General features: G+C 33.8%; 1 pseudogene; it reads right to left on the bottom strand.

Moving 5' to 3' along the window:
• Nucleotides 1–15,048: 15,048 nt before the first annotated feature.
• LOC110654213 (probable inactive chitinase-like protein LaCIC) lies at nucleotides 15,049–16,980 on the bottom strand (annotated as a pseudogene).
• Nucleotides 16,981–17,239: the final 259 nt, after the last annotated feature.

Genomic DNA, 17,239 nt, shown 5'->3' with positions numbered 1-17,239 from the left:
AGTGTGGTCAGGAGGGGCATATGTCTTGGGAGAGTTTTAACATGGAAAGTATGGCCTCACAGCAGCAGACTAGGTTAGGCAGTTTGGCTCAACCAGCGGTGAGATAGACTTTTGTGGTTCCATCATTAGGAAGGGGATAGGGCAGAGGAAGAGGTTCTTCTTCCTCCACGGTAGGCTCTCAAGGAAAGTGTTCAATAGCATAGGCACAGATCTTTTCCATGACACAACAAGAAGCCAATACCTCCAACACTGTGATGTCAGGTAACCTTTGCATTGGAAGTTTTAATGTGCATGTTTTGATTGATCCTGGTGCATCTCATTCTTTTGTTAACCTTAAAGCGGTTCTAAGGTTGGGTTTAGTAGTTTCGAGTTTGTAATGTCCATTGCTTGTTTGTGAGCCCAAGTGTGATCTTTTGGTGACAAAGATGATCTATTAAACTTGTCTAGTGATGGTGGAGGATAAATGTTTTCCAATTAACCTGGTGGTCCTAGAATTGATGGATTTTGATGTTATCTTAGGAATGGATTGGCTCTCAGCCAATTATGCCACCTTAGACTATGGAAATAAGGTAGTAAGGTTCAAAGGAGTGGATGAGTCAGAGGTAGTCTTCCCAAAAGATCAGACATTAACAACGAAAGGGATGATCTCATGATACAAGCCAACAAGATCCTCAAAAAAAGATGCAGAGAGTTTCTAGCCCATGTTACAAAAGTTGTGGAGTATAGAAGTGGACCAGAATCAGTTCTAATGGTAAGAGAGTTTTCAGATGTGTTTCCTAAGGAACTATTTGGTATGTCACCTAAAAGGGAGATAGATTTTAAAATTGATCTAGTGCCTGGTACTAGACCCATATCTATCCATCCTCACAAAATGGCTTCTACAGAGTTGAAAGAATTGAAAGAACAGTTGCAAAAATTAGTAGATAAGGGATTCCTTTGACCAAGTGCTTCTCCTTAGGGTGCTCCAATACTATTTTTAAGGAAGAATAATGGATCCTTGAGGCTGTGCATTTACTATAGGCAATTGAACAAGGTAACCACAAAGAACAAGTACCCTCTGCCCCTTATTGATAATTTGTTTGATCAGCTAGTTGTTTTTTAAAGATAGATTTAAGGACTAGATATCACTAGTTGAGGATTAAGGAGTCAAATATTCCGAAGACTACCTTTCAGACTAGATATGGGCCTTATGAGTTTTTTGTGATGCCATTTGAGTTAACAAATGCCCCAGCTGCATTCATGGATCTCATGAATAAGTATTCAAACAATATCTTAATCACTTTGTAATCGTCTTTATTGATCATATATTGGTGTATTCCAGAAGTCCAAAAAAGCATGCACAGCACCTAATAATAGTTCTTTAGACATTGAGGGAGCATCAGTTATATGCCAAGTTCTCTAAGTGTGAGTTCTAGCTAAGGAGTATATCATTCTTGGGACATATAGTGTCAAGGAATGGAATCAAAGTGGATCCTAAGAAGTAGAAGCAGTGGCATGTTAGCCAAGGCCAACCATAATTATGGAGATCAAGAGTATTCTAGGTTTGACTAGCTATTATAGGACCAAGATAGTTGTTCCAATGACTAGGTTAACTCAAAAGAATAAGAAGTTTAAATGGAGAGATGAATGTGAGTGAAAGAAAAATGCACCTTAACATGCCTTAGGGTGCAAAGTTAGTCATTTTAAAATTTTATTTCATGCAACATATAAATACTTTATACTATTGCAAAACACTTTGATTTGGGCATAAAATCATTTTTCTCAATTGCTAACAAGCCTAATTGCCATTAGGAAACAAAATCTCCAAATTTAAACAAAGTTAGGGTTTTGGAGAAACCTTACCCTTAAAGGCGTAGAATCAAATTCTACCACCAATCCGGAGAGTAAAGAAAACTAAATGTTAGCCCTCTAGCTTGTCCACACAAGCACCTTGATCAAAGCACTTGGATTGAAGCAAAAACCCTCCTTGCTCTTCCTTTATGGTTCGGCCAAGTGTGGAAAGAGATAAGGAGAAAGTTTTTCTAGGTTCAATTAGATAGAAGTGATGAGAAACTATTTCTCAAACTTTAATTCAAGAGAATTAACACTTAATCTTCTTAAATTAAACAAGAAAGGAAGAAAAAGAACTCTTGCTATGGAGGAGAGAGTGAGCCGGCCAAAAATGGGAAACGAAGAAAATGATATTTTTCTTCTTTTTCTTTCCTTTATATTTTAACTTCCTTAATTAAAATTAATTTGACAAGTGTCCAATTCTCATTTAACCTTTAAATGAGTTTTCAAATTTTAATTGGTCCATTCGTCAAACTCAATTTTAATCAAGAAATTAAATTTACATTAATTTATTTTCATAAAATTAATTAATTCAATTTCCCTCCATATTTGCTCAAGTCAAAGTGTCAAAGTTTGACTAAGTTAAAATTATGAAATTTTGACCAAGATTAATTCCAAATTAATCAAATTAATTTTCTTCCATGAGCTTGGTTATTCAAGTTTATATTTAAACACTTTAAATATTTACTTGAACACTTCTATAAATAAATTTAGTTTCGAGTCATGCTAGGGACTTTGCAATCTAATTGCAATCTAAATTTATTAATTCAATTAATTACTTAAACTATTTAATTAATTAATCAAATTAATTTTGCTTTGATTATAATGCTTTCATGTGTGTGACTTACTAGGTTCATTATTAATTGGCAATGAGAATAATATTAACTCCTTAATATTATTGGAACCATTCCAAACTTAAAATGAAATACCCTTTTCATTTTAGTTCACATAAATCATGGTTAACCTCTAGCATAATGTTCCATGACTTTCCAATTAATTATGAATTAATTCCCCAATTTATAAACCTTGATCATACATACCATGCACTAAAATCTCTGTATTATAAAATTCCAATTTCAGCTAGAGTCATGGTTTATGTCAAACTCTTTTGCTTAGAATCATATGTCCTCTTTTAATTCTAATTCTTGATTAATGAGACTTTCCAATCAGAAACTTCTTTTTGACTAAGTCTATCTGTCCTGGTCAGGAACTTGAATCCATCAAGAATAATTAAATGGACATAGGATTTTATCCCTATTTACTTAGGGTAATGGATCCCATCTTGACTAACACCTATCTCCATATGTAATAAGTCGGAGCCAATACATGCCCATATACTCATACATAGTATAAGCATGAAAGTAGTGCCAAACTCAAACCACCTATATATAAGATAACTGTGTTATCTCAGGTTAAGGGTGTAACATCCTCCCGGTAGCAATTCCGCACAGTCTACTGTTCCGGTGACCGGTGTCGGCCCGGACAGCTAGAACGTCCGGAAAAATATTTAAACTAAAGTCAGGAACCATAATTAACTCAAATATTAACAAGAAAAATTTAGTAAAAATTTTAGAAATAAAATACAACCAAGTCAAATGAGCCGGTGCCCAAGTGATGGGTAACCAGAGGTAAGTTGCGGTTCTCGCAACTAGGAGCCCTAGACCCGGGAAAAATTTCATAAAATCATTTTTGGGACTCCAGAGAAGGGTCATTGAGGTTCCTATGGCATTAGAATGCCAAGAAAATAATTAGAAAAATTTTTCAATCGGTACAGACAATTTTGAACCGTTAAGCCAAACGGAGGGCATTTTGGTCATTTCGCCTTCAGAGGTGATTTCTGGCCGACTTGTCCAGTTAAGTAAATAATTATTATGATCTAAAATATGAATAAATATTACTAAAAATTAAAGTGAAAATGAGTAGAGAAAAGAAGAAAAGAAAATGAAAGAAAAACCTAAATATGACATCACATGATATCATTTGGAAGGCTTCCACCAATCACAACCCAACAAGCCAAATTAAAAGAGATAAAAACTAATTAAAAAGAGACAAAATGAAAGACCAAATCTGCACTCCCATCTTCATCCTTGGGTAGCCAAAACGTAGAGAAAGAGAGGAGAGGGTTTCCACCATAGTTCAAGCTTCCAAGCTTGGAAACCTTGCTTATCTTGCACCAAAAACCCTAGATCCCTTCAATAAAAATTACCCCCACACCTTGTAGGAGTGTTTGGCAGCCAAGAAAAGCCAAGAAAGTGAAGGAATTGCTTGGGAAAATTCTGTTAAAAAAAAAAGGTTAGTGCTAACTCTTACATTTTTCTTTTTAATCCATGTTAGGAAGTTCAAGTGAATAAGAAATTGTTAAGAAATTGAATAAAACACTTATGTAGGAGTATGTATGAATGGTGGCAGCCAAGAGAGGGTTAGGGTATTGATGGTTTAATTGCAATTAAGTTGGTATATTAATGTCAATTAATGCATATATATGAATTGGAGTTTAATGGAGTTGAATTTTTTGAGTTTGTATGAGAATGAGATTTGATCAATTAGGGTTAGTATGAAAATTGGAGATATTGTGTTTAAATGATTAATGGACATTCTAGTGGTCAATTAGTGACCATTTAAGGCAAGTTAATCATAATTGAAGTGAGTTAATGCATGGCAAAACTGAAATGGAAGGCTGCCCAATGAGTGCAGCAGGGTGACTGAAATTTCAGTCTACTTGGACTGCCATAACTTGGGCTGTGTTAGTCCAATTGATGTTTGGCCAATTGGACATGAAACTAGGCTTATAATGACACATTTTTGCTGAAGAAACCATGCCCAAAAGACCAAAGCAAGAGGACCAAAACTTGGCCCCAATCCGGATCCCCTGCAACAGCACCTGCAGAAATGACCAAATGAACAGTAACTGTTCATTTGGCCATAACTCACTGTAGATTTGGTCAATTGACCTGAAATTTTTACAGAAACAAGTTAAGACATAGACAAACAACTTTTATGAAGAAACCTACCCCAAATTATGACCATAACCTAACCCAAATGGCAGTCACAGTTACTGTTCAAACCTGCAACTTTGCAGATTTTCATTTGAGCAGTAATGTTTGGATGGCTATAACTCTCTCTAGAAAACTCGGATTTAGGCGATTCTTGAACCGATAGAAACCTAAGGCATAGTAGAACATTTCATATGAAGAAAGTTAGACCAAATTATGAATTTAACTTGATCAAATTACTGACCAAAGTGGGACCAAAATCTGCCAAAACCCAAAAGTGCAGCATGAACAGTGCACGTGAACAGTAAACTTATTTTGGCCATAACTTGAGCTACAAAACTCCAAATGGAGTGATTCAAAAAGGGAAATTCAACTAGACAAAATAAGGAACAACTTTCATGTTTACCATTTCCTCAAATTCCTACTGCAATAGTGCCCAATGGAATAGTAAAGTTGAGTTAGCAAAATTGAAAATTTTGCTTCTCTTGGTTTAAGCTTAGAAATTGTATTAATGCTTAATGCCAACAAGTTTTAAATGAAAAATGTGGTATGTTTGAAGTGCCAAAGTCAATGTACATATTTTCTATGCAAAAGTCAACATTTTTGTTGACCAATGAGGTGAATAGTGTCACCAAAACCGAAAATTGGCAATTTTGCCAAATGACCTAAGCTTTGAGGAAGTGACCAAAACTAACAAGTTTTAAATGCAAAATGTAGTATGTTGGGAATGCCAAAACCAATGTACATAATTTCTACCTAAAAGTCAACATTTTTGTTGACCAAAGAGGTGAATAGTGACACCAAAACTTGAAATTCAAAATTTGAAATTAGAAATGCATCTAGGGGACTTTAAATTGCAATTGGCAATTAATACTAGCAAATGTAAAACTCAAAATGTGGGATCTTGGTGTAATTAGAATTAACATATCCCTTAAGTATGAAAAAGTCAACATTTTGGTTGACTAGTAAGGTGAATAGTAATCAAAATGAGTAACAAACTAAGATGAAGACCTAGAACCAATTCTAAGCTTAAATGCTTAGAATGGTCTGACAAATGTGGACTATGCATCTTAGTCAAAATTGTTAAAAAGGGAATTAAGAGCATAAATTTGAAATCCATGAAATTTTCATGGATTAATTGAAACATGAAGAATAAGTCACCAAATTGATGTAAATAGATAGTTAAGGCTTATATGCCCATCACAAATGGAATTCATAAAATATTAGTAACTCAACTTGAAATATAAAATTTGTAATTACATAAGTAGATTCTTGAATGTATAAATGAGAAAGGAAAAATGTTTTGAATACAATGGTACATGTGAACCATTGTTCAGAATTGTGATCAATATGAATAACATAATGAATGGACAAATAAGCCGTATTAATGTATGAATGAGACATTAGTTCTCATTATTGTAAAGAGGAGAAGTATTTTGAATACAATGGTATAAAAGGATAATTGATGTGAATTGTGATCATATAAATGATCAAATGAATGTATGAATTATGATTGAAATTTATCATGAAATAATGAAGTCATAAAGCACAATATATTAATATTTTAAAATATTAAATGCCCTAGTATACCTAACAAGATTGGTTTGGATAGTTTGGCATGCCAATAGGGTATTGTTTTAGCAGTACTGCGAAAGGCTTTATGCCTGTATTCATGGCTTTATGCCCGTATTCATGGCTTTTATGCCCGTATTCATGGCTTTTATGCCAATTATGTGATATCATGGCTTTTTAGCCATACCGATCGCATACGTGGTTGGCGTTACTGCGTCCCATGGTATGACGGCCCGAGGCACCATGTCGGTGCCAACGACCCGTTATCGATCCGATTGTTGTCTAGTATAGGTTACTTGGCGATCAATTAAAGTATTATTCAATTCAGGCTAAGTTAAGTTAAGATCGATTACAATTAAATTAAGTATTGAATGAATAAGCAAAAGAGATTAGCAAAAGAAACATAACAAAAATATAAATTGCGAGCAATGCAGGACTTGAAATACAATACAGATAGAATAAATTATATACCGCTAGTATTCGAAAAGTTATAAACTAAGCACTTCCACAGAGGAACAAACTAGTATATAAGATCGTTGATACTAGAAATACCATACCAAATTAAATTGATTCTTGAGTATCGAATTATCATTTATTTCTTTCTTTACTTGTATATATTATTTCGGTTATATTATTGCACCACTAAGCGAGAAATGCTTAGCGCGATGGAATTGCTTCCTCGCAGCAGTCAAGGTAAAACCAGATGGTATCGTCGAGATTTTGGAGTCGGATCTGCGAAGTGTCGGAAGAGTTCAAGATTGTCACCTCCTCAAGAATGCATGTAGATAGGGCTCATTTTATACATGTTATGTATATTGTTCATTCCTAGCACATTGTAAATTATTTGTATATCTTGTACAAAATAAACTCATGTAATTAACCTATGAATTATGGAAGCTATTCAAAGTAAGTATTTTAGTATGTGAATTGAATTTGAGTTATAATGAGATTATACTTGTGAATATTGAGATATTGAAAATCTAATGAGATTTCTGAGAAATCTGGATCTTGTATTGAGATACATTATGTTTGAAAATTTTGAGACTATTAAGTTTGAGAAATTGAATATATATTGAAATTGTCTTTGGCGAGTTGGAAGAATCATTAGTCAAATTACAGTGACACTTTGTCGGATTATCGTTAAAATTTTTGAAATTTCCAATTTAGTTAGATTTTGATAAAAGTAAAAATAGCCTAAATCTTCAATAAAGTTTTTGAATAAATAAATCAAGAACTGTAATGAAATCAGATAAAATAGAGTGCTCCGGCACACTGAGTGGCATAACTTGCTCGGCTACACTGTAGTCGGGTAAGGGGTGTCACAAAGGGATTATATGCACTATTATAATCTAGATGACTATGTATTGACAAGAGTAAACTCCATGTTCAAGTCATCTTGTGTCATTGGTTCGGCCTACTTATCTTATAAGTGCCCACAATGTTTGCCATATGTCATGAGATTCACCATTCCAACCCATTAGTATCTCATACTAATCCATGGAAATAAACATAAGTGAAAATCTATCTGGATAAATCATGCCCAATGAAGTATCTTAGATTGTGAACTGAAATTTATAATACTTGTCCTAGAATGTTCTGTCACTCATATTCTTAATAACTTAAGAATAGAATATCTAACAAGATATTAAAGGATATTTTCAATTAAATTCAAACCATTTAAATTTAAAAGAAAACAATATCTGCCATTAATGGGAAAAAATGTGTACAAGATATAATACAATTATATGCTCTAGGGTATACTACTAACAGTGAGGAGAGCTTTTAAAAGCTTAAGGAGTGTCTAATTTTAGCACCAGTTTTGGCTCTACCTGCGGGCAATGAAGATTTCACTATATACTGTGATGCCTTTAGAGTGGGTTTGGGATGTGTTCTCATATAAAAGGGAAGAGTAATAGCTTATGCTTCAAGACAATTGAAGAAGTATAAAGCTAATTATCCCACTCATGACTTAAAAATAATGGCCAAAGTCTTTGCTCTAAAGATGTGGAGGCATTATCTCTATGGAGCAAAATGTGAGATCTTCATAGACCACAAAAGTCTCCAATACATCTTTAAATAGAAAGAGCTAAATCTCAGACAGAGAAGATGGGTAGAACTACTCACAGATTATGACTGTATAATTCAGTACCATTTAGGAAAGGCAAATATTATTGCAGATGCCTTCAATTGGAAATCATTTGGCAGTTTAGCTCATATATCCGTAGAAAGAAAAACAACCCATCTTGAAGGAGTTGCACTAGTTGATCAAGGAAGGGTTGTAACTGGAATTATCCGCTAAAGGTACCTAGATAGCTCAGATGAAGGTGACACCATTGTACCTAAGGTAAATAGCAGAGAAATAACATGAAGACCCTGAGTTTGTGAAAATAGCAGAAGCGATACAAAAAGGGAAGAACAATGAGTTTCGTTTCAATGGAAAAAGAGAGTTAAGATACAGTAATAGGTAGTGTGTACTAAATGACACCCAACTCAAAGGAGACATTATGAGCAAAGCTCATAATGCTAAGTATAGTGTGCACCCTAGAGCCACCAAAATGTATCAGGACTTAAAAAAGATGTAGTGATGGCTTTTCATGAAAAAGGAGATTACACAGTTTGTGACTGCTTGTGAGGTCTATCAGAGAGTGAAACTGGAGCATCAAAAGCCAGCAGGAATGCTTAACACATTACCCATTCCAGAGTGGAAATGGGAAATGTGGCCATGGACTTTTTTGTGGGGTTACCAGTAGCCTCAAATAGGTATGACTCAATGTGGGTTATAATGGACAGATTGACTAAGACTTGTCACTTCATTCCTATTAGAGTTAACTATTCAGTGAATAAGCTGGCTCAGGTGCACGTGGCAGAGATAATAAGATTGCATGTAGCTCCAGTAACAATAGTCTCTGGCAAAGGACCATAGTTCACATTAAGGTTTTAGTGTTATCTTCAAAATGAGTTAAGCACTAGGTCAGACTTCAACACAGCCTTTCACCCTCAAATAGATGGACAGCAAAAAAGGACCATAATAGACTTTCAAAAATATGTTGAGAATGTGTGTACTTGACTTTGGTAGACCATGCAAAAAGTACCTTCCCCTAATTGAGCTTGCATACAACAATAGCTATCACTCTAGCATAGGAATGGCACCATATGAAGCTCTATATGAAAGGAAGTGTAGGTCTACTATGTGTTGAGAAGAAGTTGGAGAAAAAGCCTTAGCGGGAGCCGAGTTGATGGAAGTCACCAATCAAGCCATGCCCTTAATTAAGGCAATTTTGAAGGCAACAACTAGTAGACAGAAAACTTATATAGATCTCCATAGAAGAGAAGTGGTTTTTCAGAAAAGGGATATGGTGCTTCTGAAGGTATCTCCAATGAAGGATGTTATTTGATTTTGAAAGAGAGACAAACTAATTCCAAGGTACATCGGACCATATGAAGTGTTACAAAAGGTAGAAAATGTGTCTTATAAGTTAGCTTTGCCACCAAAAATAGAGAAAATCCATCTAGTGTTCCATGTTTCTATATTGAGGAAGTTCGTGTCAAATCCGAACAAGGTTATAAGGGAACAAGACATGGAAATTTCAGAAGTTCTTTCTTATATTGAATAACCTGTTCAGATTGTAGACACTCAAGTAGGAAGCTAAGGAACAAAGAGATACCTATGGTCAAGGTGTTATGGAACTGCCACAACATGGAAGAGTAAACATGAGAAACCCGCGATTCCATGCTACAACAATATCCCCACCTTTTCTAGATATGTTCGTTATGTTTGCTTTTCATGTGTTAGTTTTAAAATTTGAGAACAAATGTTCTTAATGGGGAGAGAATGTAATACCAACCATTTTCTGATATCGGAATATCTATCCTTGACAGGATATTCTAGTGAAAAGTAAAACTTCACTTGCAAGAGAGTGGCAATAAGATGTGAAAATATGTTTTTATATGTGTGATGTGTTCAAATGTATTTAAAAATGAAAAATATTTTAGAAGTTTTATTTCCTAAAAGTGGTTGTTTTAGGCAAAAGGAACTTTGGCTGCCAAAGGACAGACTTTCAGTAACTAAAGTCCTTTTAATGGTTCGGATGCCCATTTGGACGAATGAACTCTGGCTGTCGAAAGCATAAATTTCAGTAGCCAAAAGTCCCCCGACTATGAAGGGTATAAAAGGGAATATAGCTCGTTTTCTGCCCAAAACACATGGGATTTTCTTTGTTTTCTCTCTCACTCTCAACTATTAGGGCACACAAAGAGCTCTTTGAAGAGATTTCCTTGGATTTTTAAGGATCTAGAGGGGGATTCTTCTATTTAGAAGTGTAAAAGAGTAGATTCAAGTTTTGAAGTTTTGGTTTTCCCATCTCCAACCTCTAAGAAAAGAGGCAACTTTCTTTTCTTCTTGATCTAATGGGTAGATCTAAGAAAGTTGATGAGGAATTAGATTTCTATAAATTTACTTTCATGAAAAGTCATTTTAAGTTAAGTTTTTAGAGAAATTTATGCATGTTAGGGTTAGGTTTTATGATCTTCTATTGAACTTGTATGTTTATGGCTAGAATAGTTATGTTTAAGTGTTATGGGCCTTAAATGACTAGTTTCCTTTGATTGATTCGAAGAAATCCATGCATATGCTATGTTAGGTTTGGGGAAAACCCAGGATTTGAGTTTTTTTTATTAATGTATATGGGTTTAAGTATGTTTTCAAGTTTTTTTAGGCCTTAAAAATGAGTATAGGTGATGGGATTGTGTTTTGAAATATTGAAATGAGTTTGGGAGTTGATGGGAGAAGGAATCTGTAAGTTTTTTACTTAGGAATTTTAGAAATTCCCAAGTTCGGCTGCCAAAAGCTAGAGGTTCAACAACTAAAGTAGGTTCAACAGCCAAAGCATATAGTTTCTTAGAAAATATGAAAAATTTACATGTTCAGCAGCTAAAGTCAGCACTAGACAAAAGTGTTATCCGAAGCTTAAGACTTTGGCAGCTAAAGTGGGTTCTGCCTGACTTTTTCTCCCTTCTTTTTTAAGATTCCAAAACATGATTTTATGGTTTCTAAGGGCCTAGAATAGGATGTTTATTATATGTATAGATTTTTAAAACCTTGTATAACACTCTAGGGTTCAATTTTATAGGATCGAGCTTGAGGGACTCGGAAGAGTAAGGATCCAAGTATAGCTCCTGTTCAAGTAAGGTGGTTGATAAGCTATAAAAGGTGAGTAACTCTAACCTTAATAAAATAGAAAACTATTTACAGGTAATTAATAAACATCCTTATGCATCATGCCAGATTTATTTAGCATGTATGTATCTAGAACACGAAGATGTTACATAATTACATTACTTGGTGTTGGTGTATTGATGGATGTTGGATGACCCACTAACTCCCCCCCATGTTATGATTATGTAATGTTACGTATGTTATGGATTCATAAGTAAATCCATGGGGAGATCTTTAAGTTGCCCTTCAAGGGAGATCTATAAGTTGCCCTAAGGTACATGACACAGGTCATATTTAAAAGAAAAGTTTAGGGAGTTACCAGTGATAATGTCCATCTTACGTACGTGAAATGTTTGTGATGTGAAAATCCACTTGAGTGATGCATTTCACATGTACGAATGAATGATACAATTAATGATGGTTAGTTTACTCACTGAACTTGTGTAAGCTTACCCCATTTCCCTAATCCCCAAGTGCAGGGTTGTAGGACTAGAAGAGTTCTTTGAAGAGAAAGCATCAAGGGTAACCTTAGCCTTCCTTTATGTATGATGTACGAGTAGATGGACATGTAATTTATGAATGGATAATACTGTGTTGGTGATTAAAGGAAATTGGAAATATGAAATAATTATTTAAATATGATGATGTATATGTTGTGTTAACCCTTTTAAGAGTATGCATGTTGAACAATTACACTTTGAATCTCATGTATGTTGAGGTTCAAATTATGAACCATTATTATGTTATGAATGTTTATGTATGGATGAAAAGATTAAGGTGTATATGTTTAGATGGTGAGATGTAGGAATGTATGTATGTTTCTCAGGTTTTAGGCTAGCTATGGGTTTTGACAGCCTTAAACTGACCCAATCCTTAGCGCCGGTAATGGCCCCTATTTGGGTTGTTACAATTGCCAACCACAAGAGTAAGAAAGGTATAATGGTTCCACTCTTAGAGAAAACAAATGGGTAAAAGTGTTTATGCAATAAATATATAAACAATTCCTCTACACATAAAATTAAAGGGTAACAACTTCTAATGTCCCTTAAAATAATTATTTATTTAAACATCTTCAAATAATACATACTTGATGCAAAAAATAATACTTGAATGTAAGAATATTTAATACAAAATTAAAGGAAAAGTACACTTAAATACCCCTATAGTTTACACATTTTTTTCAAAATGGCTTGAGGTATTTTCTTTTGCACTTAAGGGCCTTTAGTATAACACCATTAGTACTTAAGAGATAGAGTGACTAACGGCATCAGACATGCATTGACATGTACTTACGTGTTGCTGACATGGCACTGATATTAGTGCCACATAAGCAATTTTAATGCCATTATTTATTTCTAGGACTTAAATGCAAAAGGCTAAAAAGTATAGGCCCCTTAAGTGCAAAAAAAAAGAAAACTCAAGCCTTGAATGGTAAAAGTTTAAAAGTAAAAAATACTTTACTGTACTTTTTCCCTTTATTTACAAATAAGTCCTCATATTTTGACAAATATGTCATTAGATATTATAATTATTTCTAATACTTAAGTCTATATCTCTCCCTTTCACTCTCTTTCTCTTTCTTTATGTCTTTTGCCCTCTTTCTTTTCTTATTTGGGTCATCTCTTTTACCCTTTCTCTCTTCCTATTTTGGTTTCTCTCCATCTTTCTCTCTCTCTCTCTCTCTCTCTCTCTCTCTCTCTCTCTCCATCTTTGTCTCCCTCTATCCATCTTTTTTGCTCTCTCTCTTCCTATTTGGGTCATTCTCCCTCTCTCCATCTCTGTCTCCTTCTATCCATCTCTCTCTTTCCCTTTCTCCCTTTTCACTCCCCTCATTTTCATCTTTCTTTCTTGTGTTTTGCTCATAGTCACTTCCTTGTCTATTTCTTTCTATATTTCTCAAGGGTATTTCCAAAATCCAAAAACAAGTTACAAGATTCACAATTCCAAAAAAAATTGCTAAATTTGAGCAAAAAATTTCTCCTTGAGGTGCCGAAACTAAAGAATATTAATTTGGACACAAAAGGTAAGCTTCTAAGAGAAAGATGGTAGGAATGAGTCATCCCACATTGAAAGGGAGGAAAAGCGAACGGTATTCATAAATATGGGGTTTGCCTAACAGCATAGCACACCTTTGGGCTCAATGATGACGAGACTCAGGAGACAAATTCGTGAGGTCAGGTGGGTCAAATAGTGTTAGTGTGTCACAACCCAATTCTATGGGTCAGACAGGTGCTAGGACTTAGACTAGCATAAAACCCTGGAGCCCATGGTAAGCCTTAGTATTCATTAATCCCATAATCAAACCCAACTCAAAGCCGCAAACTCAAATAAGTGATAATAATAAATTAATTTGATTCAAATATGGGGAGTCCAACTCTAACCAATTCACATCACAACAATATCGTTGAAATATAACACCATTTAGATATCATATTATTAAACAATAAAAAATTAATGAATAATATTTTAAATCTTGAAAATTTATTTTTAAAATTTCTAGCTGTTACCATTACATTAGTTGGAGAAGAAAACAAGAACAAGGAAGGAGAAGATTTTTAGAAGGGAAAAAGATGATAATAATTTGAAATCAACCTTCAAAATTTTTAAGAAAAAGTACACTTAAATATCATGTACTTTTAACCTTTTAGCATTTAGGGTCTTTGTTTCTTTTTTTTTTTACACTTAAGGGACTTGTGTTTTTCATTTTTTGCACTTAAGTCTTAAAAATAAATAATGGTATTAAATTACTGGCGTATCGCTAACGTCAACGAAATGTCAGCGCATATTAGCTACATCAGTGTTATGTCAGCACACGTCTGATGTTGTTAGTCACTTTGTCCCTTAAGTGCTAAAAGCGTTATACCATAAGCCCTTGAGTGCAAAAATAAAAAAAAAATAAAAAACTTTAAACCTTTTTAATAAAATGCGTAAATCACAAGATAACATGTATACTTTTCGCTAAAAATAAAATTATGAAATTTAGAATTTGTTCCCAAAATTAAATATGTATTGTTTGATATATATATATATATATATGTGTGTGTGTGTGTGTGTGTGTGTGTCTGTCTGTGTGTGTGTGTGTGTGTGAAGATTTGTTAATTTTGCACCAAAAAATTTAGTTTGATTTATACCAAACTTTAAGTCTCTTTTTTCATGATAATAAAAATTTTAATTCTTATGACATAAATAAATCACACAAATAGATTTCTCATGTGAAGTTCATTTATTTTATGAGAGGATTATAAATGTATGGATGTCCACCTATTTTATAGGACAATTATAAATTTAAGATATAAATATATAAATCTCATTTATTTTATATATGGACACTATTACGTATATTGTGTCTTAAGTTCACAATATACCTCAAGATAATAAGATTATAGAAATTAAAGGCAAATGTTTTATTTATTTACTTTTTTATTTAGTCTTTCATGCATTTTACATGGAAATTAATTATATAGCATTTGCCAAGTTCAAAAGCCCATATCCAAACAGTGTTTGGCTGTAGCTGTCAAGATTGCTGCCATAGTCAACTCCAAACATATCACAGTATCTTTTATAGAACCCAATGAGACCTTCAACCCTAGCATCCCAGCCAATACCACATTCAAGACCACCATTAATGATGTTTGTTACCAAACCATAGCCTGGAACTCTTCCGGCTAAAATATCACTGGTAGAGGGTGCCCATTGTTCAATGATGACGTCGTGGCAGGAGGACTTTGGAGATTGTGGAGTCATCCAGAACCAGATTGCTGCTTTGAAGGAAATGACTGGATCTGTCACCACTAGGTTTAGATTGTTGAATAGGCCTAAGCCTAAGGCTTCCCCACACTGCCCATAATTGTAATTCCTATATTATTATAATACATAATATTACAAAGAATTTTATGTTAGATATATATTATTCAAATTATTTCAATATAATTAATTTTATGAGTTTAAAATAAATTTTAAAATAAGAGAATGTTTTCAAATTTTAGTTAGAATGAACATATAAATAATAACATAACTTAATTTATTTTTTTCTTATTTTATAATATTTATTTATAAGGAGGTAAATTTATTTTAAAAGCGAGTGCGTTAGATTTTTAATAGTGAGTTTCAATTGATGAACTAGTTAATTAAATTCATTAATTATGTTTTATTTTTTTCCAAATATAAGAAATTCTTAACTTTTGGGTTCTTTCAAATTTCAACATTTAATAACTATTTTTTAGAAAAGTGAAAAAGAACTATAAGAATTTAAATTATTTATTGGTATAATTGATTTCAATTAGACTCAAATTTCAGGCTTCACAATTCTAAAAAATGACTCCTAAAACTCGTCAATTAAAATTTAAATAATTGCATAATGAGATAGATAATGTGGTTATTAATTTATTAGCACAAGTGGTAATAGAGTCCTCCCTAAGGCTGTAAGGCCTCGAATTACTCTAACCGGAGCCAATTTACCAAAAATAATTATGAAGTTATAGTCCACATTTAAAAAGAAAAAGAACAAAATATTGTGCGCTGTATGGTTATTCTATTTTCCATCTAACAGAAAAAGAACAAGGAAGAGTCCTATATCTAATAACATATGATGCCAAAGAAAACGTACCATGAAAGTTGGATGGGACCTCTACCGTAATACTGCTTGCCAGGAGCACAAGGATAATCGGTACCTGGAGAACAGTAATCCCCTTTATTTATTTCCTCCTTAAAGCAATATCCCCAAGCATATGGTCCACCTGGTGCAGTTGGCCACCCTCCTACAATGCATCGCCAGCAAAAATTTCTCTGTTAGCTATATGCTATACTAATTAAGGTGATTAGTCTTTTGATTAATGAAAATCAACTAATTAAATTAATAAATTTTAACTCAATAATATTTGTATCACTCCGAGTTTCAAAATTAAAAGTCTTAATTAAAGTAATAAAACCAATAACCTGTAGTTTCATGAGATGTCTGGCCAAAGAATGCAGCAATCTCCCTTTACGTGTATCAGTATCTCCGGTGGTGCCCAAGTCAGGAAAATCCTTGGCTGCTGTGATAAAAGCGTCATAAGTGTAGAATCCCTTGGCAGGACAAGCAGCATCATTTCTATGTTTAAGCATCTCTTCAAACGTTGATCTGGAGATGATACTACCAAGGTATCCGTCGCCACCTCCACTACCACCTCCACCGCCACTTCCACCGTCACATTGGCTTTGGCAACCATCACCACAGTATGCAGATGTGTCACCACCCCAACCATATTGGCTACAACATAGGCCTCCTGGGCATAAGGGACCATTAGCTTGGCTTCCACATTGCTGAGCTGAAGTTATAAGCAAAACGGACGCCAACAGAAGACAAGAAACTGTGAAGGCCAAAGCCCTCATGTCTTTTTAATTTTTTTTTTTTTTGTTATATTTTTGGATAATGGAGTAAATGATATATAATTAGAAGATGGGTATATATAGAGAAAGAGCTGTGATTTTATGGCTTTGTCGTTTAGTATATTGTTATTGGACAATGGCTGATCTTAGAATCCTATCTTATCTATTCATATACTTTGTTTTTATTTTTCTCATAAATTAATACTCATTCACCATATTTTAAAACTAGAAATTTATGAGAATTTATTTCATTTTTATCAAT

Source organism: Hevea brasiliensis, chromosome 1 (assembly GCF_030052815.1).
Source record: "Hevea brasiliensis isolate MT/VB/25A 57/8 chromosome 1, ASM3005281v1, whole genome shotgun sequence".
Taxonomy (NCBI): domain Eukaryota; kingdom Viridiplantae; phylum Streptophyta; class Magnoliopsida; order Malpighiales; family Euphorbiaceae; genus Hevea; species Hevea brasiliensis.
Note: the sequence above shows the minus strand (reverse complement) of the source record. Positions and strands in the feature narration are given on the sequence as shown.